Raw genomic sequence first — 27,629 nt, forward strand, 5'->3', positions numbered from 1 at the left:
CTGAAAACCTGCTGTTCCTTGTTGTTGCTGTTATTTAAGAAATTCTGATGCTGCTGCAGTGCTGCTTGGTTTTTCTGAACATGTTATTTTTTCACTATGTTAGTGTAAGGTCATATTTTTTTCCTGTTGAGTACTTATGTGTGGATAAATATAGGTAAATGATTGCTTTTCGGTAGCATATAAATTCGGAGTCAGGGGCCGGGCGCCATAGCTCATGCCTGTGATCACAGCATTTTGGAAAACCAACATGGGCAGATAGCTTGAGCGAAGGAGTTTGAGACCAGCCTGGACAACATGGCAAACCCCTGTCTCTTAAAAAAAAAAGTAAATATACAAAAATTAGCTGGGTGTAGTGTGTACACCTGTGGTCTCAGCTAATTGGGAAGATCGCCTGAGTTAATTAGGAACATCACCTGAGCCTGGTGTTGCTGGAATTATTAAGAAATTATTTTAGTCAGATAGGGAGGAAAAGGTTCTTGGGAAGTTTCCTGTAAAGCCCTGGCTCTTAGACCCAGACCAGCAACCTTTGATATGCAAATACAAACCATTAGAATGGGTCCACCCAAACATGGCAATTCCCATGGCCTTCTTGACCTCCTCGATATGTTCCTGGCAACATGGCCACCCCCACATATCCATGCGTGTGTAGAATATCATGGTGCTCTGCATTTGCATATTAAAAGGCTAGGGCAGTTTGGCCAGCTTTTTCATAGGCTTTTTCGTAGGCTATGTAAATGACATGCCTAGACAAACCAATCTCCTAGGTGCTACGCAAATTGGACGCCACCTCCAGCCTCTGTATATGTACCTGGCTGGTATGGCAGCAGGTGGGGACATTTTCTTTTGGCTTTGGAGCCTCTCTTCCTCCGTCACTGTACAGAGGAGCTTCTTCCTTCTCCCTTCCTTCTTCTTTCCTTCTTGGCTCTTCTTGCCTATTACACTCTCTACTCCTTAAAACCACTCCACGTGTGTCCATGTCATCTTACTTAATTCAGTGTGAGACAAGAGCCCTGGTGTTCCTCCACTCATAAGAGCTGTATCACTTGGGAGGTCAAGGTTGCAGTGAGCCAACTGCAACTTGCCCTCCAGATTATGCCATTGCACTCCAGCTCTCCAGCATGGGCAACAGAATGAGACCCTGTTTCCAAACAAAGAAAAAAAAATATAATCAGGAATAGTAATGATGCCAAATAACCACAGATTAAGAACTTGGGTAGTGAAGATATTGACACCTTTGCCTTCTGATAGGTCAGTTTTATGCACCGTATTATGAAAAGTATTGTATAACGTACCTGCAGGGTATATGTATAGGGTGTATATAAAACATAAATGAATTTTATGTTTAGACTTGTGTCCCATGCTCAAGATACTTTATTATATATATGCAAATAATCCAAAATCTAGAGAAAAAAATCAAAACACTTCTGGCCCAAAGCATTTTGAATATGGGATACTCAACCTGTATTACAAACTTTTAAAGCTTCTGTTTCTTGAAGAAAGGAAGTCCACTTTATTCGTGATGCGCTCAAATATATTGCTCAACTGTCTCAGTAGTCACATAACTGGTGCTAGCTTTCCAATAAAGATGTGCGTTGTTTTTTGGATAAGCAGCTCTATGTTTTCTGAACCAAGATACAAATATTTTAAAATATACCTTACTGTATTAAATAAATTAAAAAATAATTACTTCTTTAGGCCAAGAACAACTACTTTTCAAGTGCCCATAGATATTTATAAAAATCAACTCATGACAAAAATGTTATACATTTTAAAAAGCAGATATTTTATAGGATATAATTTCTGACCACTAAATAATAAACTAGCAGGTATCATGTAAAATAAATGCAAGAGAAACCCCAGTCTCATTAAATTTTTTTTTTAATTTTATTATTTTATTTTAAATCAAACTTAAGGAAAAATTTGGAGAATAAGAATACATAGAATATCCATGTACCTACATATCATTTTACCTAGATTCTCCTATGGTTAAAGCTTTTCCTGTTTGCTGTTATTATTGGCATTTGCTCTGGATATGTGTGCATGTGCCTATGAATACTATTTTGGGGGTAAACGTTTGAAAGTAAGTTGTATATGGCAAGGCTCTTCACCTGTAAATACCTATTAAATATCTAAATGAATATTTTCCAAGAGGACATGTCCTGTGGTATATCCATAGTGCAGTTATCAACTTCAGTATACAAAATATTGAAACAATATTTTTGTATAATCTGATGTTCATATTTCAGTTTTGTCAAAGGGCCCAGTGATATTCTTTATTGCAGGTTTTTTTTTCTTATAGTACAGGATCCATTCTAGCATCAGGTGTTGATTTTATTTGAGATATCTCTAACATCACAGCATGACAGAGCATTATTTGAGATCATATTAATTCCCTCCTTCCTTCCTTCCTTGGTTTCTTTCTCTCTTTCTCTTTCTGTTCCCTCCCCTCCCCTCCCCTCCCTTCCCCTTCTCTTCCCTCTATCTGTCTTTATTTATTTGTTTCTTTCTTAGAGTCTTCCTCTGTCACCCAGACTGGAGTAATCCCACTGCAACTTCCACCTCCCAGGTTCCAGCAATTCTGGTCTCTCAGCCACCTGAGTAGCTAGAACTAAAGGTGTGTGCCACCATGCCTGGCTAATTTTTGTATTTTTGGTAAAGATGGTGTTTTACCATGTTGACTAGATTGGTCTCAAACTCTTGGTCTCAAGTGATTCAGCCGCACTGGCCTCCCAAAGTACTGGGATTACAGAGGTGAGACACAGAACCCAACAATGAGATAAAATTTCTAAACTTCTGTAATTTCTTTAATACTAATAAAAGAATGAAAATAAAATATTCTCGTTAAGCATAATTAACAACAGTCACAAGGAAGACCTAAGAAAAACAAAAGAAAAAACTAACCAGAATTGATGACTTAGAAAACAAAACAAAAATTAGAACTGTTTCAAATATACAAGCAAAAAATAAAATGTAGACAATTTGGAAAAGTTCATAATTAAAAATATATTTAGATAAATTTTTCTTATGGATGTAAATATCCCCTTAATGCTTATATATTTTAAATTTTTTTCTTTTGGGAAAATATGAAAATTAAAAATGTGACTATTAACTCCTTTTTAAAAGTGAGTTCTGCTGTGATCTGTATGTGTGATTGTGCATTGTTGCAGCTAAAGATACATGTAATACTTGTATTTGTATACTATTCATGCTAATTTACTCTTTAATGTTGGTGCTAAAGAACAGAGAGATCACTGGCTCATTAAAGCAGCCTTAGACTTGGTAATGCTGTCAGGATGAATCATTTGTGATCCAAGAGTAGTCACATAGGGTCTGAATATCCTTTTTTGAAGAGGATACCTGATTGCCAGTAAACTTGTCTGCTGTCTGCACCCAGAAGGGGTGGGTGATCTGTCTTGGCAGATGGTAGTTTTATGGGGCCATTATAGAATTTGAGGGGATCCCCTTAAGAAAACAGAATACAACATTGTGTAACCAAAAATTTGAGATGAGAAAGAATATTTATTTAGAATGAGAAAAGAAATCTTGACAACTTAAGTCAGTCATACAAATTTAATCTGACACTCCTTCAGGCAGTTTTCCATATATGCTCGCATACTTCATAATTCTAAACTGACTTTCCTCTCACCTACACTGAGCCACCTACAGCACTAAACACCTCCCAACACTTCTCATTACTTTCAGGAGCCCATTTCAGATGAGAGGACTGAAGGTTAAACTTCAGTAGGTTGGTAGTAAATCTCTCTCTGGTTTGGATGTATGAAAAAACTGTCTATTATATACCAGGCATTTTTCTAGGTATGAAAAAACAGCTTTGAATAAAGACGCCACTTTTGTAGTTTGTAGTTGAGTGGTAGGATAGTAAGCCAACTATGAATGTAAATATATCTGATCATGAGAAAGGCTATGGGGAAACAGAGTAGGTAAATGAGAGTGAGCGGGGAATCGCTATCCACAGTGACCAGGGAGACTTCTCTGAATGAATGATATCGAAGTTAAAATCTGAAAGAAGGGAAGGGAGTGAGCGCATTGCATATGTGGCAATGTCACTTTCTGACAGAGAAAACAAAAAGTAAAATGACTCTGGCATTGGAGAGTGCTTGATCTACCGGCATCACCAGAGTAGAGAGAAAGAGAGTTGTGAGAGAGAAAATTTGATAGGACGTAGAGGGACCTTGTAAAGACATTGGCTTTGATGCTCAGTGAAATAGAGAACCATCCAAGGTTTCTGACCAGAGGCATGTTATGACCAAACTCATGTTGTGAAAGATGAATGAGAGCAAGAGTAGATGAAGGGAGACCAGATGAGATGCTCTTGAGTAAATGGTGGTTTAGACTATTAATGTGGTGGTAGATATAGTGAGAAAAAAATTACGTTTTCAGTGTACTTTGAAGGTAGCACCAATAAAATTTGCTGATTAATTCAGTTATAGGAGAAATAGAGTGCATGATGAAGGCATTATCTTTTGGCTTGGGTAACTAGAAAAAACTAAGCTGCTTTTCCTGAGAAGAGGAAGTCCCAAGAACAGAGAAGTGAGGGTAGAGGTGAGTCACAGAAGGGCATGGGGGAAGATATGATGGTGGCTGAGATCAGGAGTGAATATTTGAGTATACTGAGGTCCAGAGGCCTACTGGACATTCAAGTGGAGATGTTGGTACTGTTTAATGATATGGTGTCTGAAGTTTAAGGATTGTTTGAAGCTACACAGACAAATTTACATCAGTGGATGTAGATGGTCTTTGAAAACGTGGATTCATTAGATTTCCTAAGGAATGGATTCACAATAAATAAAGACTAGAGGACTGATAGTGGGGCACTTAAAACTTTATAGTGTGAGAAGATGAAAAAAACCAGCAGAGCTTGAATAAGAACTAAAGGAGAACTGGTCTGATAAAAGCCATGACATGTATTTCATGAAGGGGGAAATAACTGTCACATTCTGTGGATAGAATGAGTGATATTCAGACTATCAAAATGCTATCTAATGTTGTTTTTGCAAAGACTGTAGAGGCAGTAAAATCACCATTTAACTGGTCTCTGTGTCCCCTGATATCTTAAAATCTTTGCCATATTGCTGCTATTAAGCATCCCCAAATTAGATGTAATCTAGAGAATGTGGTCAGCTGGCCACAATGTGGTAGCAAGGCAGAAACAGCCAAAGTATGGTTTCAGTATCTTAGCAAATTTCATGGCATTGAGTTATGCAGCTGGTAGTGCAGGAGCTTGCTAGAGATACTTGGAACCAGGATTATTATTGAAAATAATATTCTCTACTTCCCTTCCTCTCCTGGGGTTAGTGGAGCTCTTCTGTGCAGTTGCTGGTGGGGAAAAAACCTGGTAGATTTTCTCTTCTGTTTTTTCTACTCCTTTGCTTTTACTGAGAAAGATCATATATGTTGGTAAACATAATTTTTTTTTAAGTGGAAACATTTTAAAATGCACTTGGAAAAAAAACTTCTTCCAGCAAAATGTAAAACCTTCCTTTGAAATTTTTTTCTGAAGATAAACATAGTATTGTTCTGGAATGACTTAATATATTTAGGGATTGCAGTGGTTTGAATGTGTGGCCCGAAGCTCACGTGCTAGAAACCTATCCCCAGTGCACCAGTGCTGGAAGGTGGAGACTGATGAGAGAGCCATGAGAGCTCTACCTTCATGAGTAGATTAACGCTGGTGAGAGTGAGTTGCTTATAAAAGGATGAATTCAGCCCCCTCTTCTTTCTTCATTGCATGTACTTTTTCATCATCTTACCCTCTGTCATGAGATGACACAGCAAAAGGCCCTCAACACATTCTGGAGTCTTGATTTTAGACTTCTCAACCTCCAGAACTGTGAGAAAATAAATCTCTGTTTCTTATAAATTACACAGCCTCCAATATTTGGTTATAATAGCACAAAACAGACTAAGACAGTGACTGTGTAAAAACGTGAAGGATTGTTACTTTACCTATTTTAAAATGCAGGCCAATTAGTCAAGTTAAATGCAATCAAGAAATCATTATGTTTTAAACGAATAATTTTGTTTTTCACTCTAATCGTACACTCGAAACAAAATTTAATTTTCTAAATGACTTTTCCTGAAATTGACAGTACATCCTGAATTGAATGAAAGATGACAACCTGCTAAAAATATAGGTGACACTGGATGTTAAAGCCCTTCTCACTATCCCCATGGCTAAAATCTTAGAAAAAAAATCTGAGTGTCACTTTAAAAATTGTGTTTGAGCCCCAAATCAGAGAGTAGACTGTCACATTACTTCCTTTGGTAAATGCAGTGAAAATTTGTTTTGAAAGGTTTTGATTCTAAAGTTAGATAATTTTGCATTAAATTATGATGTGTGTATATGTGTGTGTATATATATATATGACAAATATGAGAATTTTGTGACTGCTCTATGTAAAGATTTTCTTAACTGATACTTCTAGAATAAAACAATAAGCCCTCTATTCATAAATTAAATTTTTTTGGAGAGCTCTAACTTTTTTCAAACCATCTTTGTACCCTTACTGAAGTAAAGGTGCGTTTTCATTGAATGCAAGGTGAAAAATACAAACATGACTATTTTAATCTGTGAAGACTCAGATTTTTGCATAAAAGCAAAAATTACCAAAGCAGTGACAGTTACAACCTTAAAATATCCCTAAATTATTAGACTTTATGCCAAAGTTCTAAAATTTACCACTTCCTGAGTTGGTTGCAGGAGTGTGTATGTATGTGTGTGTCTGTGTGTGTGTGTGTGTAAGATAAATTGGTTTTACAACACATGTGAGTACTAAACTAAATATACACATAAACACTAACTTCTACATTGTAGCGTATAGTTTATTGCAAACTAAAAACTTAATGGAGAATGTAGATGACATTTCAAAGAACTGAATATGCTGGTCTCTCTTTTATTTCTATTCTCCCTTAAGAGTATACAGATGCTCTCTAAAATTCTGTGCATCCTATGTCTTTGTATTTTTTGCTATACTCTTGGGAGAGAGGAGGAGCTACTTATCAAAGGGCACAATGTTCAGATGGTAAAATAGCAATAGATTTATTACCAGTCCTCATGTGAATAATATAATGTGACCTGTAGCACCCATATTTTGATTTCTAATGTTATTTTTTACTAGTGAAACCGGGGCTTTCTAGACTATGGTTCATTCTTGAAAGTTTTTTTTTTTCTGTCCAAATTCTTCTAAAAATATCTGATGGTAATATAATACGGACAAAGGAAGGAACTTGAAGAAGCTTCTGCTTCTACTCACTGACTAATAATAATTAGATTTGTAGATACAGAGAAGAGGAGTTGAATCTACAAAGGTAATTTGTCCATCTTTTTTCTTTTAATTGAGATGGAGTTTCAGTCTGTCACCTAGGCCGGAATGCCATGGTGCAATCTCAGCTCACTGCAACTTCCACCTCTCAGGTTCAAGCAATTTTACTGCCTCAGCCCCTGAGTAGCTGCGGTTACAGATGCCCACCACTACACCCAGCTCATTTGTGAATTTTTAGTAGAGATGTGGTTTCACCATGTTGGCCAGGCTGATCTCTAACTGCCTTCCTCAAGTGATCTGCCTGCTTTAGCCTCCCAAAGTGCTGGGATTATAAGTGAGAGCCACTGCACCCAGCCTCTCTACTCTTATACTCTACAGGAGCAGACATTACAAACTGTTCTAAACAAAAGGCATATATGAGTTTCCAGTGGTGTTCACTATAGTGTTATATGTTGTTTCACAAGTCATGTACTAAAATTTATACTACCCCTAGGCTAAACTCAGAGACGACATATACAAATTTTAATTGCACATAATATCTTTAGAAAAGCTATAATGATTATTTTGTTAATTTTATATTCAAAATATTACAGTAGTGCTGTGTAATAATGTATTTAAGATAAGTTACCCATCTAGAAATTGAACCATGTAAAACCAAGGTAAAATCATCAGATACGTAAAATTGGTAACATTAAAATCATCAGATACATAAAATTGGTAACAAAGACAAGGTATCAAGATGGTTCTTATCAAATGAATACAAAAGATATTCTTCATATATAAAGGTTAAAAATTGAAGCATCTGAATTGCTCCCCACCTATAAAAAGTAGAGCTGTGTAAAATGAAGATGATACAGAAGCAATTGATTGAAACAACAATTTGAGATAAAATAGCTCTTTCTGACTAGAGGCAGTCTCTTGCAATGTGGGAGAGCTTCATTTAATCCATTGGAAGCCTGAATAAAACAAAACTGCTGAGTAAAAGAAAGTTCATTCTCTCTCCCTTCCTGACTGGCTTCCAGCAGGACATCGATTATCTGCCTTTAGACTCACACTGAAACTTACAGCATGAGCTTTCATGAGTCTTCAGCTTGCTACCTAAGGATCTTTGAACTTCTTAGCCTCCATAATGACATGAGCTAATTCCTGTTAATAAATCTCTGCATCTCTCTCTCTTTATACATACAAACACACACATGCACATACACAAGATATTCTATTGCTCCTATTTCTCTGGAGAACCTTGACTAATATACTATCTATGCCCAATACCTAAGGCAATGAAGCGAATACAAATAATCAAAAAGTAATTTATAGTCATCCTACCAAATCTAAAAGAATTTTAAAAACCATGTAACTTAAAGTTAAAAAGTTATGTATGATGTTTGTTTAAATGAATCAGTATCTGTCACTGTTAGAACCTAAGAGAGCTTTGGGACACATAACAAAGATCTTAATTGGCAGTAAAATTTATTACCAAAAGATGATAATTTGTCCCATCTTTTGTGAGTCAAGGGTCCTGAAAGCCACGAATAGCATTATTGAAACCAACAAACTAAAATAATGTATAACTTCTCTTACCTGTTTCAGTTAAAAAAAAAAAGAAAAAATGTTTGACTTTATAGTAAAATGTTAATATAAAAAGAGAGACTCAAAATTATAAATTGAAAACACTATTAAGTGAAACATGTTGTACAATTAATAAACAATTTTACTTGTAAATGGTGATCTACATTTATAAGTAAATTTAAAAGGTACCCTAATTTAGCAACTCTAACTTCTTTTACTTGTTAAATCATACGTTTTTATTTCAGCAAATTATTCACTGTCAAACCAAATTGTTTAGATAACTTGTCATCATTTTTTGGTTTTTGGTTATTTATTCGTAAATTCATACATTCATCCATTCATATGACAAATTTTTATTGAGGGATCACCACATGCCAAACACAGTACCATGTACTGGGGATTCATTACTGAACAAAGCAGTCAAAAATTCCTGCCTTCACAGTGTTCATTGTAGAAAGTAGAGACGGACAATGAATATCAAATCGTCTAAATAATTGTATTCTATTAATAGATGATAAATGCTGTGGCAAAAATATAGCAAGGGGTAAGCAGGTTGGAAATATTGTAGAACAAGTTACAAATTTTAATTACGTGGTCAGGTTAGGTCTTATTTAAAGGTAACATTTGAGCAAAGAAGTAAAAAATGTAGACAAGGTAGAGAAGATACATCTGGTGTAAAAGTGTTCCAGGTATTAAAAAAGCCAGAATAAAGGAAAATGTTGTCTCTATACAAAGATTTTGATCATTGATTTCAAATCAATAAGAAAAATATTGATCTGGAATGTTTCAGTAAGTGTTTGAATTGCATTTTATGGCCCAAAGCTCCCTAATACTCATAACACATTTAGTAATTTTTCTCTCCAGGGAAGAAGATAGCAATAAAAAATAATGATGATAAACTCCTGTTCTCAAATAGAGCCAATAGAGATCCATGTGGATTCTTCTGAAAATGGTAACTTTTACAACATTGGAACAAATGTAGTGATAAAATGATTGCCAAGTCCTAGCAAGAAATCTCTATCAGATTACTACTGAATGCTGTTGTCAAAGAATACCTGACCACTAAGCCCCGCTCTATCGAGATAATGGATTTGGAATTGGAAGTCATCATTAAAATCTTTGCTGGCCTAGGCAGGTCATAGGGGAGGGGTCTGAAGGCTATTCACTTTTTAAGGAGATTGCCCTATGGGAGGCAAGAACTCGCCAAGGGTCTGCCTCACAAACTGGTGGAGAATCCAGTTTGGATTCTGCATGTGAAAAAAATACCCATACCACACACAGACAGCTGAAACCATATAAGGCAAATATGGAAATAGAAGTGATTTGCCAACCAGCGTGTTGCATAATGTTTGGTATAAGAAGAAATAAGGGTAGTAAAATAATTCTCTTAATGGAGGTATCCTGACATCTTTGCCTTTTGCCTATTAAAATAACTGAATATTGAAAATTAAATGTGACCTTGAGCATTTTAACTCAACCAGCCACTCAGCCTCAAAAATATATATATTTTATTATTATTATTTTTTATTACATTTTAGGTTTTGGGGTACATGTGAAGAACATGCAAGATTGTTGCATAGGTACACACAAGGCAGTGTGGTTTGCTGTCTTCCGTCCCCTCACCTGTATCTGTCATTTCTCCCCATGCTATCTCTTCCCACCTCCCCACCCCCTCGTTCCTCCCCCATGTCCCCCCAACGGACCCCAGTGTGTAGTGCTCCCCTCCCTGTGTCCATGTGTTCTCATTGTTCAACACCCGCCTATGAGTGAGAATATACGGTGTTTGATTTTCTGCTCTTGTGTCAGTTTGCTGAGAATGATGGTTTCCAGGTTCATCCATGTCCCTACAAAGGATGTGAACTCATCGTTTTTGATGGCTGTGTAATATTCCATGGTGTATATGTACCACATTTTCCCTATCCAGTCTATCATCGTTTTTCCTAGTTAGCTTTCTCCTATTTTTTTTTGTTTGTTTGTTTTTTTCTTCCTAGTTTTCATTGCATTGTCTCTATGTTTGTGTGTACATAAGAGAAAGATACTAAGACAGAGAGATCTGGTACTTAGTACATTTTCTATTTCAACTAAGCTTTACTTACAGAATTTCCATTGAAAAGTTAAATCAGCTTAACAATAACCCACAACACTCGGACCACACTGCCATGTGTGTACCTATGCAACAATCTTGCATGTTCTTCACATGTACCCCAAAACCTAAAATGCAATAAAAAAAAAGGAAAAGAAAAGTTACCAGAGCATCTATTTCTATTTTAGAGAAATCAATATTTTGTTGTATATTCTCTGTAACTGTTTTCCCTGGGGAAAAAGCCCTCAAGTAGGCCATGGAATTAATTGCAGAAGGAAAGTACAGGAGGATATTTTTCACCTCATAACAAAGATTGATCCTCCCCTTGGTGCATGGAGCACAAAGCACTGAGAAAGACAGTAGGTAGTTTTTATTATGAGCCAAGAAGCTTCTTGGGAAGAAAGAATTTGAGACCCTGACACACTTTGGGCTGGGATTGAGGAAGTTTAATGTTAGCATGTTATGAACAGTCAGCCCTCAAAGATCAGCAGATAGGAAAGGACACCAAGCAAACTTGCCAAAACCCAAAAAGAAACTAACCATGAGAAGAAAGAGAGTCAACTTCTGTGTAAACAAACGCTTAGCTAGTGTCAATAAAGAGCTAGTCTTGAGCATGCTGTGAAGCTGAGGAGAGGCACCCTCTGCCCACTCAACCCTGGAACTTGGATATTCTCTAGGAAGATAGCCACCTATTTTGGTGTAAACTAGAGATTAAGTGTCATTTTAATACTACAGGAATTTTTCTTTCTTTCTCTGACCTGGAAAAATAACTGTGTCGTGGGCTTGGATCTGTACCGATGGTTTCAGAAGCAATGGGTAAAGGGAGTACATTTCTAGCCTTTCCTGCTGCTCAGCCAAGGTTTTGGGAGTCAGTGACAGCATATTTTAGCACATCAATTGGACATTCTAGGATGCCTTATTGTGGTTGTGGCATCCTCAAGTCTCCAAGAACTTGAGGGTTCTATTTCCAGTAATAAGAAAAAGGTAACAAAACGTTGATCCTTAGACTGGATAAGACTAAGAAATTATTAGTGTTTGCCCAGAAGGGAAATCTGGAAGTAAAAAGGAAAGAATATGAAATTTTCCTCACTGTGGGAATGTAATTGAGTAGCTTAGCTTCAAACTGTGTTTTAAAAATTTTGTTTTCTGTAGTCTCAGCTACTCGGGAGGTTGACGTAGGAGAATCACTTGAACCCAGGACGGGGAGGTTGCAGTGAGCCAAGATGGCACCACTGCTGTCCAGCTTGGTGACAGAGGGAGACTGTCTAAAAAAAAAAAAAGAAAAAACCAAAACCTTTTGTTTTCTTCTCTTCTTTCTCCCCAGTCTCAAGGTGTGGCTTTGAGACAAACTATAGATGTATTTTCTTTTATCTTGAAATACAGCCTTGGAGTGTGCTTTAAAAAAACTCTACTCCCTTCCCTTTCCCACCCTATGCTCCCATGCCTCATGCATATTTATCTACATGCTTGTTAAGCTCACACCATGCTCACTTATCTAGTCATACATTTCTATAGAAATCAGGGGATAAATCCTGATATGAACTAGGCACCTTCAGAATTCTCTCCCTAGCAGGAGATTAATTCCAGGCTGGGGTTCACTTCAGGCTGGAGACTGACTGAGACTGACTGACTGATTTGTACCTTGGTTGAGCCAATGGTGCTGCCAGCCCCTTCACCAGATGGAACAATAATTCAAGATAAGCCATCAGAGCAAGTCACACTGCCTAGCACTTCCTATCTCTCATATTTCTTCTGCATTCCAAGCCCCTCTTCTTAAATCTCTGCCCTCTCTCTAGAAATTGGAAAGTGGCAATTTTTGGAAAGGATTATGGCCACTTTCCCCCTTGCTGTCAACGAATAATAAAATTCACTCTCTTTTTATCATACTTCACACTTGTTATTTTGGCCTCTTTCTGTAAGCGGTAACTGGACCCTCTTTTGGCTACAGGAAGGATAACTAAAGCCACTTAAAATTGAACACTAGGTTGGGCATGGTGGATCACGCCTGTAATCCCAGCAGTTTGGGAAGCTGAAGCAGACAGATGATTTGAGGTCAGGAATTTGAGACCAGACCAACATGGTGAAAGGGCATCTCTGCTAAAAGTACAAAATTAGCTGGTGTGGTGGTGCGCACCTGTAATCCCAGCTACTCAGGAGGCTAAGGCAGGAGAATTGGTTGAACCCAGGAGGTAGAGGTTGCAGTGAGTCATGATCATGTCATTGCACTCCATGCTTCGTGACATAGAGAGATTCTGGCTCAGGAAAAAAAAAGAACATTAAAGAGTTATGACCTTATCTTATGTCCAAAATTAGTAAAGCATAATTAACAAGCTTAGAAGAAAGGCTGTGAATATGTATATAATTATATATATATATATATATAAAATTATGTGTGTGTGTGTGTATATATATACACACATATATATGTATATTTATGTTACCAATAGTTATCTCTGAGCTTTGGGTTTGCTGGAGTCTCTCTTCTTTAAATCCCCAAGGAGATTGAAGATAACTTTGAAGAATTATAGGTTCTTCTGCAGAATAAAGTCTTACTAATCAGTAGGACTTTCCAAGGCCACACAGTGAATTACAGATGGAGAGCCAACAAAGTTTCCCAACTGCCAGGCTAGTTCTCTGTGTGACAGTGCATGCTTTTTTTAAAAAACATTTTTGGGGTTTAGCTCATATTTAAGGGTTATTCATACTGTAGTTGACATGTGTGACTTTATGATGTCCAGCAATAATTTCTCTTTTTCTGATGACAATACTTCAGTTTTGCTTTTATGGAACCATCCTGCCTCCATTCACAGAATATTATTTTAGGTGGGAATTCTATCCCAAACCCCAACAGTGGGGTACCTAATATGGGTCTATCCCAAACCCCAACAGTGGGGTACCTAATATGGGTCTAATTCATATATTCCACAGCCTGGGTCGAAGTGCATGTGACTCAATCTGGGCCAGTGAAACAGAGTGAATATAAGGACTTGTAAGGGAGATTTCAGAAAGAAAATTGCTCTTGTTTGCTCGTGGTGAGATACTGTGAGCCTGTGTTTGCAAAACATGTAATGGTCCAGCTAACCCAGGGGAAGCGGAACTGAGTATCACTTTCTATGACTCTCAGTTCTCTTTCTTGTTTTTTTCTCAAATATTTACCCTTGTATCTACCAACTTGGAAGAAAGGGGAACTATAATAAGAGTGACCTAACATGCATTTAAATGTAGGAAGTGTGGCTCCAGGAACCCCTGAACTTCATCTGTTTCAGAAAATATAAGTTTATTCAATGGGTCACTTTGTACTTCCACTTTAAGCTTATTCACACCCTCATCTATTTTTTTTTTTTTTTTTGAGACAGAGTCTCACTCTGTTGCCAGGCACCAGGCTGGAGTACAGTGGCACAATCTCGGCTCACTGCAACCTCTGCCTCCTGGGTTCAAGCAATTCTTCCGCCTCAGCCTCCCAGGTAGCTGGGACTACAGGCACACACCACCACACCCAGCTAATTTTTTTATTTTTAGTAGAGATGGGGTTTCACCATGTTGGCCAGGATGGTCTCGATCTCTTGACCTCATGATCTACCTGCCTCGGCAAAGTGCTGGGATTACAGGCTTGAGCCATGGCGCCCAGCCCATCTATGTTTGTTTAATGAAAGCTATATTCAAGCCAGTGTGGACCTAAACTGGTTCCGTTCAGCCTGTCTCTGCTAAATTGTCTCTCCAGATGATATTGTACACTGGCTTTGGTCACCACTGTTTAGTGATCGTGATGACAGTGTTGTTGGTAGGGGGCATATTTCTCGTGGAGAATGGAAATGGAAAGTTAGAAATGCATTATCAGGAGACATTCCCTTTTCAAAAATAACTTAAATGCGTTTAAGTTTTCAGTGTGCCTGAAGTCAGTAGAAATATATCTGGAATCACATATACTGCAGGCACAAATAAGTCCGGCAATTGGTTTCTGGTAAACAAAACAGTATAGTATTCCAATGTGTCTGTAGGTAGAGTGCTTCATCTTCTCTTTCAGCTTTCATTCCACAATTGGTTCCAAAAGTTCTCTATTTCTTTTTGAGAATTTTAGAGAGAAATTTACAGCTTTGACAGATAGGCAAATAGGTATAAGGCAAATAGGCTCTGAACCCTCTAAATTCCATGCTATGTAAGAACCCTTCAGTTTCTGGTATTCCAGAGATGGTTAAAAATTGCGTGGAATAAACTGGTTGATAAAATTCTTGCTTTCTTTATGGTAAAGCCCCTCTGAGGTGAAAAGGATTTCTTATTGGTGATATGCGTGTGTGCAAGATAACATTTGCCATTGTAAATGGTGGGTAAAAGAAGATCTAACCCGAGCATTAATTAATTAAATGAAACCCACAAGTAAAAGTCCCCTTTTCCTCCTCTTACTCCTTTTCTCATCCTTCTCCTTATTTTTCTTCTTTTTCTTCTCCTCCGCACTTCAGCATACACTTAAACGGCCAAGTTCGCACTGACCCTTAGCTCATTAGGATGTCATGCTGGGCAGTACCTCGTTTTCAGTGACTATCTTGTGTTATTTTCTTTTCTGCCTTCTTTTTCATCTTATGTTCCACTTCACCAGCTCTCAACCATTCTTGTCCTATATCCCATCCTTTCAGTGTTACTTGGTTTTCAAAATTAATCTTATAAACAAAGGCATTGGTGGGTAGTAGCTATTTTCCCCTATTATAAAGCTATTTACATCCCAAAGGAGTCCTGCTGGAGGTGAAATTGCCACCCTCAAATTAGAATATTCAATTCTGGAATCGTAGGCATCACAGAAGGTGAATTGGTAAGATTTTTCGGGGTAAAAAATATGTTTTCATGGTCCTTCTTGGGCAATATTACCCTGGTAGTGACTTACTTAACTTAGGTTGCTCATGTATAAATGGTCATGGAATGGGTAATTACAAAACACTGGGCCACTGAACCAAGTTTGAAAGCACATCAGGAAGCAATATAGACAATGACCTTTACACAATGTGTAGATTTCTTTGCATGGACATCAAACCTTGAAGATTTTTCTTACAAAAGGTTGGAAAAATCTCTATAATTTCAACAACAACAAAACAGACACAGGGCTTCCTAGCTTTTATGCTTTTGAGTGGCTTATAGATGTCATTCTCAATATCATTTCCTTCAGCCAAGTGGTTCTCAATTTGAGAATCCACCCAGCACAGTATCTGATTCTGTGGGTCTCAGGTGGAGCTTGTGAGTTTGCATTTCTGGAAAGTTTGCAAGAGATGCTGCTGTTGCCGTTAGTTTGGACCAATAGTTTGAAAATCAGTAGGTTATCAGGTAGGAGTTCAAGAAGTCACATTTGACAGTCTTTAATATAATCTCCTATACACTAAAGAGATGCTCTACCTGGAGGAAATTTATTTTAGCATCCAGTGAAAGCACCTTGGGTTGCTGCTGAAGCAGTTGATGTTAGTGACATAGAACAAGGCTCCAGATGAGCTGGTCAGAGGGTGAGGGTCAGAGAAGCCATGAAAGACTCTTGGAGGGTGTTACTTCAGGAGTAGATCTTGAATTTGTGTGTTTGTGACAGATACGTGTGTTGGTGCATCCAAGCTAGCTTTAGTATGACTGCTCTAAAAATGGATGCATATTCTGCAAGTTAGATACTTCTCCATTATTTTGAAATATATCACATACAAATGTTTATTTGGGTTTGAAATACGTTTTCATTACTGTAAGAAATTTCAACCTGACATTAGTAAATGAGAGAAAAGCAAATGCTTTTAGATTTTTTAAGTATAATTTCTATTTGCTGTTTTTAAGCAGCTGTAAAAGTGAAAAAAAATGGTTTTTAAATGTTTACTGTCTATTTGTAAAGAAACTTTTTCTCATTGTGACTCCTAAGGATTTAAATAAAGATCATCATTAGAAATCATGATTAGAAATTGCCTGTAGCTGGCTCAATCATAAAATCAAACATAAAAATCTATTTTCATAAAAGCAAGCTCAAGTTTCTCATTAAAACAAAAAATTAAAAAGACTTTACTTGGAAGTTTTATGTAAATCCAATACTTAATACCCTTTCTAACACTTTTATTCTATTTTTCTAACATTATTATACTACATTAAAAATGTAACTCTTTTTTTCACCAAGCCCTATATAGACACTTTCAAATTCATTCCAGTTTATCCCAGTGTGGCATACAGATATAATCTTCTTTTTTGGAATGTGTGTTATAACTTGAAAATGGTTGGAAGGTATTGCTATTTGTCCCCATTGAATGTTGATTAGTTGATTCTCTAGACTTCTCTGTCTAAAGTTGCAGACAGTAAACCACCTAAGAGCAGATTTGTGCTCTTATAGGAAGAATCAATTGTGCTTTTCCTCTTAAAAATAATTTTAAGGCGAGTAGGTACCCATTGCTTTAGGGGATATATGTAATTGCATCTGTTTGTGATTTGAGGAAGACTGTTTGCTCAGAATTTCTTGGCATATGGAAGTAGGCCTGGGGAATAAGTGGATACATCTGTGCAAAGGATGAGGATCCTCTTGGATCAAGACCCCAGTGAGTTTCCTTTTGGGGCTGTTATTATGATAAACTTCTGTGCTAGATTAAGATGGCTCCAAATAAGACCTTCATGGACACTGAAAGAAGAATGCACCTTATAAAAAATGAAAATCCTAATTGATGACTTGGATTCATGACTGCTTATGTCATGAACAGAATAATTATTTAGGCACAGCATTTTTTAAAGGAAAGATACCTCTTTCTGATCCAAATGCTTTGAATTTGCAGCCAGTGTTTGAGCATAATGAATAAGTTATACATTATATATACATATATATGCATGTATATATATAATACATATTAGGTATATAAAATGTATACATGCAATATGTATTTATATAACATATATTTGTATGTATATTATGTATGTATGTGTTTGTTTATGTATTTGTGCTTATATATACATATATAGAAATACAAATTGTGAATTCTTATTAAAAACTGAATTTTTGGGAACCCAAGTATAATATTTTCTCATTTGAATATAATACTAAAAGCAATGTGGTCATTTTCCTCAAAAGCAAGGCCAAGCATAGGGGTCTGATTCAGATGGAATGTCTTCAAAGCTTTGGGAGACTACTTTCAGTGGCAACAGTGGCAATTTTAAATGGGGCCCAATGTTGTGTATTGGTTTCTTTACCTGTGTGTGCTTGGCATTTAGAAATAGGGATGACTTATTTATTCTAGGTAAGTTTTTGGGGGGTAGTGAAATGGAGAGAGCTCTTAGATGGCTCTCTAAGTTGGCCAGGAAATTTAAAATATCATAGGAAACCTAGCCAGAATAATCAGGCATGAGAGAAAAATATAAAGCATCCATATATGAAAAGAAGAGGTCAAACAATCTCTCTTCCCTGACAACATGATTCTATACCTGGAAAACTATAAAGACTTTACCAAAGGGCTCCTAAACTTGATAAATAACTTCAGTGAAGTTTAAAGTTTAAGGATACGAAATCAATGTACAAATATCACTATTAGTTGTATATAGCAATAATGTTCTAGCTGAGAGCCAAATTAAGAACACAATTCCATTTATAATAGCCACACTAAAAAATGAAGTACCTAGGAAATACAGCTAACCAAAGAAGTAATATAACATTACAAGGAGAACTATAAAACACTGCTGCAAGAAACTGGAGATGATACAGATAAATGGAAACATATTCCATGCTCATGGTTAGAAGAATCAATATCATTAAAATGACCATACCGTCCAAAGCAATTTATAGATTCAATGCCTTTTAATTCAATGACATTTCAAAATACAAAGGAAACTTTTCACAGAATCAGGAAAAACTATTCCAAAATTTATATGGAACCAAAAAGAGCCAGAATAGCCAAAGCAATGCTAAGAACACAGAGGAAAGCCGGAGGTGTCACATTACCCATATTTAAACTATATCGTAAGGCTACAGTAACCAAAATATCATTGCTGCTGGTACAAAAACAGATATATAGATCAAATGGAACCGAATAGAGAACCCAGAAATGAAGCTGCACACCTACAACCAAATGATTTTTTACAGCCAGCAAAAAAATAAGCAATAGGAAAGAATTCCCTAGTCAATAAATGGTACTAGGGTAACTGGCTAGCCATATACAAAACAGAGACTGGACCCCTACCTTTCACCATTAAAAAATTAACTCCTGATGGACTAACAATTTAAATATAAGATTGCAAACTATAGAAATCTTAGAAGAATAACTCCCTATTGGATATTATGCTTACTACCTGGGTGATGGGATCATCCATACCCCAAACCTCAGTATCATGCAGCATATCCATGTAACAAACCCGCACATGTACCCTCTGAATCCAAAGCAAAAGCTGAAAAAAACAATAAAATAGAATAAGAAGTTTTGACCACATGGTGAAGGGCATCAACCTGATTATACAATGGTAGGTTTGTATGAGAGGCATTTTAGAATTAAAGTCCAAATTGGAGAAAGGGAAATTTTAAATTTCCTCATTGGAAGGATTTCTAATTTCAGAGGCAAACTAGGAAATCAGTAACTGGAACTTTAGAAAAATATTTGAAGGATGCTATAAATAAGAGCTTTGAGCAGTTTCTAGTACCAAAATTAGTGCTGATATCTTCACAATTTGACCACACCCTACTCTAATGCATGAAAGTAAATGTTAGGATGCAGAATAGCAAGGGATGGGGCAGTTGGAACACTTAATGCAAAAAGTGAATGATGTATAACCAAAAAAAAAAATTTGGAAAATCTGGCACAGTTATTTTCTTGAACATATCTGACGATGGATTTGAGTTAATATTCTCATTACCAGTTTACTTTTTGTAGTTTCAAATCTCTCTTTCTCTCCTTCTCCCTATATAAAGACATAAAACACACAGACATATAAATATGTGTCTATTCCTTATGTGTATATATGTATAGTATACAAGTTCAAACTTCATTTCATTAGTAAATAGAATGTGTTTAATTCTACCGTGGGTTAATTTCTTCTCAGTAATTTTTATTTGCTCAGTTGTTTGTTCCACTTTCTTGGTGAATAACCACTTTTCAAATTACACTCATGAAACATTCTCAATGACCTTAGTTGCCTGTTGAAGTTTTTATTTTTACTTAATTTTTATCATTTAAATTCTGTAGTTCAAATTACTAACTATCAAATTAAGTTTTCATCCTGGAAACTGTAGGAAAATTATTATTCCTTACAGTATTCTGCCTGGCTATTACCCTGAGCAGCCATTAAATCCCACAGGAAGTAAGAAAGTTATGAGTTTTTTTTTTCTTGCACATTTCCAATAGGAGAAAAACAGAAAATGGCTTTAAAGGAAGAATAAAAATACAGTCATAGAATGGTAACTTGCTGTATTATTTCATGTACCAAAGCTGAGGGAACACAGAGAAACCCCAGACGCTGAACAATTTTGCTTGTTTATAACCTCAATAAGGAAAGTTTTACCAACCTTATTAGAATATGGATAAACAAATGAAGTTAGGAAAGGATTTTAAGGAGAAAATTATCTTAATTCATCTTACAAAATAGCAAAGCTAGTGGACAGACACAGGTTTTTTTTGTTGTTGTTGTTGTTTTTTCACGTGTCTAATGAAGTTATGGGACTGCAGTCTTTTCTGTAAATGGATTTGAAATTCACAAGGGAACAGAATTACATTTGAAGGGTTGGGAAGTCTCCAAACACATATGAAAGCTGATGCTCCCTAAAGATTGTACTGGCTGAAAGGTTAAATGGGCTAAAGAAGGGTTTAGATAAAATCCTGGATGCTTGAGCCATAATCAAGTCATTTATAGGCAATTAGACATTTAGAGATAGCATTCTTGTGAAGATTATGTCACCAAAAAGGCAAAAAATTGCTTAAGGACACTGTAAGAGTAGCATTTCTGACAAATCCTTTTACTCTTATCCTTAAACAGAAGTTCTGATGATTTTCATATTCTAGGACGTTATATACTTTATATATAAATGTGAGTTTTTGGTTTGGTCCCTAGGAAACACAGCAACTAGCCCAGGCTAAACCCAAAGTAGCACTAAATACCTCTCTCTGATTGAAGAATTCCAAATTAAATATTATGTATCAGGAAAGATACACCATCATTTCTAGTTTATATTATGAAAAAAGATAGGTTTGAGATTCTGTATATCTTCATTCTCCTTGATCTATTCTCTTCCCCATAATCTCCTCTAGTAATATGTACTTAATTATAGAGATAATTGAGATATAATTATAAGATTAAAGGAGAAAGAATCATGGAAAACAACTAAAAAACAAACAAAAAAAAATTTGACTCCCTCCTGTCAGTTGCATTGCAGGTCCTAGAAATTTGAGTATGATAGATGAATTGCAAAAATGTCCCAAGTGTTTTATCCCTACCTTTATCTATATTTTTGCAATGTGATTTTGCAGTTCTTTTAATCAAGAGTTGGTCTGTTTTCCCAATTCTTATTAGGGTGTCCTCATATAATGGTTAATTTTATATGTCAACTTGACTGGGCTAAGGGATGCCCAGAAGAGAAATACTTTTGCTGGTGTGTCTGTGAGGGTGTTTCTGAAAGATAGCATTGGAATCAGTAGACTGAGAGAAGATCTCCCTTGCCAGTGCAGGTGGGCACTATTCAATCTTTGATTGCCTAAATAGAAGAGAAAGGTGAAGAAACACTGAATTTGCTTGCTTTGATTGAGCTAGGACATTCATCTTTCCTTGTCCTTGGACATCAAAGCTCCTGAGTCTCAGGCCTTCAGATTTGAGCTGATACACCATTTCCTCCTCTATTCTCAGGCCTTCAGGTTTGGACTGGAAGTACACCACTGGCTCTCCCAGACCTCAAGCTTATTCATTTGTTAGCTTTATGTTACCAAAATAAGTATATAACTTTATACATTCTTGTGTTCTTCCTTATTTCCTTGGTGATACTGAATTATTTTGAAACAAGAGGCCACATAACAAATTCAGGAAAATAAGTAAGGAGAACTCTGTAGACTAAACTTAAGGAAATGAAGCTGATATATTGTCTGTTATTGAATGAATTACTTAAAATATGTGTAGATAAGCATATTTTATTGTTTGATTTAGACCTTTAATTTACTTAATGTACTGCATCATTAACCAGCTTCTAGTTAAAAATGAGATACTGGATTTCTGCTTCTACAAATGATGACCAAGGTAATTTTGACACTTAAAAAATCTGGAGGAAATATGAAAAAACTCTGCTTAAAATTAGCAAGGCATTAACAACATGCTGAAGAATAACCAGTCTTAATTCTCAAGACAGTAGAATTCCAAAGAAGACTATCCAGCATTAAGAGCAGTTTTTTGCTAGGATTTTTTGATAATTGGGATAAAGTGGTTGAAAGCCTGAGCTGAATTTTTGTCAGCATGAAAAAAGATGGGGGGACAAAGGCTGGGTTTCGGGGCTTATGAAGGGCAGGAATTCTTGTAAACCACCCTATATGTTTTAGCCTAAAATGCTTACAGAAAGCATATTAGGAATAAATAAGTACTAGAAATAAGCCAATTCAATACTGAGTGAACCAAATGAATTTCAGTTGTATTCAGATTATAATAAAATTGTATTAAGGTGTTCCCTCTTCATTGATAGTGTACATGATTACCTAGAAGCCATAAACAGAAATCCCCTTGATAGATAATATTATCTTAGGCATTAAATTATGTCTACAAATAAGTTTCCAAAGTCAATGTTTAGCAGGGAATCAAAGATTATCAGGCATATAAGGATGTAAAGTGGTAGAGCAACATACATAGCAACTAGTACAAGTTACAGATATTAGAAACTGACATAATTCAGGTAATACATGTATATATTACCAGATTCAAACTAGGAAAGAACTAGCCTTTGTGTGTGTGTGTGTGTGTGTGTGTGTGTGTGTGTGTATCTATATCTATATCTATATCTATCTATCTATCTATCTATCTATCTATATAAAAGAATGAAGCCTAAAACTTTTAGCAAGAAACTGGCAACTGTAAAATGTGACATTGCAGGGTTGTTTTTTTTTTTTTTTTTTTTTTAAACTCAATTAGAAATTCTGGAACTGGAAAATTCAATATCTTCAATGAGAAGCTCAATGAAGGGGTTCAATAGTAAAGTAGACATAGCCAAACTGAGAATCAGTGAAATGAAAGATAGACACAAAATTATCTCAAAGAGATGAAAATAGAAGAAGAATAAATGTATATTTAATTGGAATTTTTAAGGAAGATTAAAATGAGAGGAAAAACATTTGAGAAGATAATGATAATTTTTTTTTCAAATCTAATATTGTCAATTAGCAAATTCAAAGAACCCAAATAATTCTAAATAGGATAAGTGAAAATATATCTACTTGTAAATATATAATTGCGAAACTGCAGAAGCCCAAATAAAAAAAGAGAAAATCTTAAAAGCAGCTGTATGAACGTTAACAGTTGCTCTGCAAAGCAATTAAAGTTGGACTGTCAGTAGCAATCACAACAGAAATTATGAAAAACAAAGTGGAATCATCTGACCAGAAAAAATATCTTTCAAAAGTGGAATAAAATATTTTAGAACCAGAAAAAGGAAAAGAAGAAAAAGATAAAAACCATGAGGATTCTTTCACTAAACACATAGTTAGAGATGTTCTCTGGACACAAATTCCAAGTTGAAGCCCTTCATTCCAAGTGGAATCTCTCATAAAGAAATGGAGAAAGAGCCATAGAAACTGTACATATGTACATCAGTTGAATTAAACATTAAACGTTGATCGTGAAAAACAATGATAATAAATTAAGAGTTTTAAAAGATATGTACATCTAAAGTATAAGAAAACCATAGAATATAAGTTAAAGTGGGATAACTTGGATTGAAGTGATCAAAGTTCACTGCATTTTTTTGGGAGGAGGGTACATACAACACTTGTATTTAATAAGAATGAAAATTGCAACCTAAGGTAACTACTAAAATAATCATCAAGCAAATTAAATTTCTGAATCATAAAGAGGATAAATCAATTTTTAAAAATTTAACCCTCCATAAAGGCAAGAAAAAAAGAGGGAAAAACATAAAATAAACTGGACAATTAGAAATCACATTGAAATGTGGCATATGTATCTATGTGTATATATGTGTGTGGGTATATACACAGAATTTATACTTGAATGTTACATTGATGTAAATGAACTAAATGCTGAAGTTAAAAGACAAAGATAATCAGATAAGATTTTATTTAAAAATTTATATCTAATTTACTAGAGATACAACAAAAGTAAGTTTAGAAAAATTGAAAGTAAAAATATTGAAAATGATATCAGACATAAGTACTTCAAAAGAAAAAGGAGGAAAAAGAGGAAGAGGAAAAGGATAGAAAGAAGTAAAAGAATGAGCAAATAAAGGACAGAAACAAGAAGAATGAGAGAAAGAAAAAAAGAACAGGAAGAGGGGAAAAGCAGCATTATTAACATTAAAAAAAAGCAGATGTCTTGGGTAACAATTTTCAATAAGATAAGGAAGATAAAGAATTCAAGTTACAAGCCTATATTTGCATGTATTTAATAACATTTTTAAAAATATGTAAAGCAAAAATAATCTAAGTAAAATAATTATAATAAAGATTTTAAACACCCTTATCTCTAATAGAAAGATATGGAAGGTTTGGAAGATGTAGAAGAGCAAGCATAATAAAATCAACCAAATAGAACATTCTCCCCAACAACTGGTGAGTATACTTTTTTTTTCATGCATGCACAGAATATTTATTAAAATTCACCATAAACTCACACAAGAGAATATACATTCTAATCAGAGGGATCAATTTAGATCTGTCTACCTACCTACCTACCTACCTACCTATCGAGATAAATGTAGTAATGAAATATATACATACATATTACATGTATTAATATGGCCTTAAAAATAAAAAGTACACTCATAAGCTTAGGGCCAAAGAAAAAAACAAAAATATTAAAAACATACCATATGAAAATTTGTGAAATACAGCTAAAACAATTGTTGGAAGAAATTTTATTTGTATATAAATGAGTACAAAGAAAGTACAAGGAAATAATGTAAATATAAAGAGGCATAAGAGAGAGAAAATCAAAAATATCAAAATTTAATTTCTTGAAAAGGCTAAGGAAATTGATACATCTCTGGTAAAATTAAGAAAAAGAAGAGAGAAAGATATAAATAATCTCAGGGAGTGTTGCAGACCAGCTGCAGCACAACCCATGGGCATTCTCAGCCCCAGTGGTGATGAGGGAATTAAGGAAAAAAAGACAGAGATGCAGAAATAGAAATCCTTAGCATGGGCCTAGGGGTTCTTCCCAAGATGAAGACTGTGAAGACCCAGAGCTCTAGATTCCACACACATTTATTGCAACACACACATAGTTCAATCATATCACTCGAGGTGGGGTGATCATGGGGTGAGTGCCCACAATGGAACGGTTTATGTCATCTACATTTAGTAGGGGATATGTGGCTGTTCTAAAAAAACTAAACTACTATTTCATGGTTAAACAATAGATAATTATTGAGGTGCAGCTGCAGAAGTGTGAGAATAGGTGAGTCAGCAAGTTCTGATCAAATGACGTAACCTCAAAGGAGAGACTGTCTCCTGAGCCCAGTCACCCATGGAACAGGCGGGAGACCAGAGAAGGCCACTCTTATCTCAACCATCCCAGAGGCCTCCTGCAAGACCCTTTACGGGCCTGTGAGCAGGGTCCTCTCCTTCAGGCCATGAGACCCTTATTGAGGGGTTCAAGCAGCAGGAGGTTGAGCAATGGACCTGCTGTTCCAGTCTTGGATGCCCATACATTCCAGGGTTATAATCAGCACTCTACAAGCTTTCTCACCAACTCAGCATTGTTTTACAAAGGACCAGCTGCACTCTTTGTTTAGCTAATACAATGCACAAACTTCAATGAAGTATAAATCTTAAACTAAGGCTAACTTATTAAACAGAGGCAGATTAACTCTGAAGTAGATATGGTGTAGGCCTGCTCTCTATTATTTTGGCCTACAGGGAGGAAAACAGAAGTGATACGACAGATTCTGTGGCAAATCACGACATATTAAAACTTGTGAGAGGCAGGAGAGCAGGGCTTAGTCGAAAACGTATATCCATACATAAAGAAAACTAAAGAAAGTAGAAGGAAAAAACAGTAAATATAAGAAAATGTATACGATGTGGAGAAGCAACGAAGGCAAAATTTAATTTTGAAAAAGGCAGTAAAGTTTATATACCACTGGTGCAAAATGAGGAATAAATGGATACAAAGGACAGTTGTGGAATTGAAAAGAAGGATATCAATACAGAAACCAGAAAAGTTAAAAAAATTATAAGAGGATGTTAGAACTTTTTTTGGTTTAATTTTTTTTAAATTTTTATTTAATTTTAATTTTTTTGTTTTTAATTTCCAACTTTTAAGTTCAAGGGTACATGTACAGGATGTGCAGGTTTGTTACATAGGTAACTGTGTGCCGTGGTGGTTCGCTTCACAGATCATCTCATCACCTAGTTATTAATCCCAGCATACATTAGCTAGTCTTCCTGATTCTCTCCCCTACTTCACCCCTACTCTCCAATACACCCTGGTGGTGTGTGTGGTTCCCCACCATGTGTCCACGTGTTCTCTTCATATAGCTCCCACTTATAAGTGAGAATATGCGGCATTTGGTTTTCTGTTCCTGCATAAGTTTGCTAAGGATAATTATCTTCAGCTCCATTACTTCCCTGAAAAGACACATGATCTCATTCCTTTATATGACTGCTTAATATTCCATAGTATATATTTTATTACCTTAAGATTTTTAGATGAAATTAACAGATGACTAGAAAAAATACAACTGTCTAATTTTATATAATTATAAGAAAATATAAATGGCTTTATATTTATTAAAGAAATTAAATTTATTATTTAAAAAAACTCAAAACCTTTCTGGCCCAAATAGTTTAAGTGCATTATAAACCATTAAAAAAATGTAAATCTTATATAATTATTTTTAAGGAAATAGAGAGGGAAAAACTTCTTGTTTTATGAGGACAACATCATCCTGTTATCAAAACTTAATAAGATCTAGTATAATAATTATAAATCGGTATTCCTCATGAACATTTACACAAAAATTCCTAACAAAATATTAGTGAATTGAACATAGAAACATATTGATAGGGTTGTATGTTAAAACTAAAAATGGATGATGTGTTTACCATTTAAAAAAGCAATGCAATTCACTATATTAATAGATTTTAAAAGAAATATCATTTTACTTCCTACCACCAATGTACAAGTGATCTAGCTTTTCTGCATTCTCATCATTATTTGGGGCTGTCACTATTTTTTACTTTATCCATTCTTAAAAATGCCTAACAATAACTGGATGGCAGCTTCCTATGAAACTTAAATAATTGCCATAATAAGACCTAGCAATTTGGAGGACTCACATAATATAATTTCAGAACCCATCATAGTACTTTAGAAATCAAAACTGGGATATTTTAACATAAGAATAAGTGACTAGGCCAATACACAGAATAAAAAGTCCAGAAGTAAATCCCTAAATTCATGTCAATTGATTTTTAAAAAGCAAAAGGCACCAAGGCAATTCAATGAGGAATAGAAAATCTCCTTAATAAGAGGTACTGGGACACCTGGATACATCTAAAGGAAGAAAACAAACC

At 35.5% G+C, this 27,629-nt stretch overlaps 1 long non-coding RNA gene across 1 annotated transcript in view; it reads left to right on the forward strand.

Moving 5' to 3' along the window:
- LOC141580775 (uncharacterized) overlaps nucleotides 1–24,653 on the forward strand; it is a 352,628-nt gene extending 327,975 nt beyond the window's left edge. Inside the window, exon 3 of the long non-coding RNA XR_012513092.1 lies at nucleotides 24,584–24,653. This is a non-coding gene — a long non-coding RNA (uncharacterized LOC141580775). The remainder of the gene's footprint in view (nucleotides 1–24,583) is intronic.
- Nucleotides 24,654–27,629: the final 2,976 nt, after the last annotated feature.

This window comes from Saimiri boliviensis, chromosome 13 (assembly GCF_048565385.1).
Source record: "Saimiri boliviensis isolate mSaiBol1 chromosome 13, mSaiBol1.pri, whole genome shotgun sequence".
NCBI lineage: Eukaryota > Metazoa > Chordata > Mammalia > Primates > Cebidae > Saimiri > Saimiri boliviensis.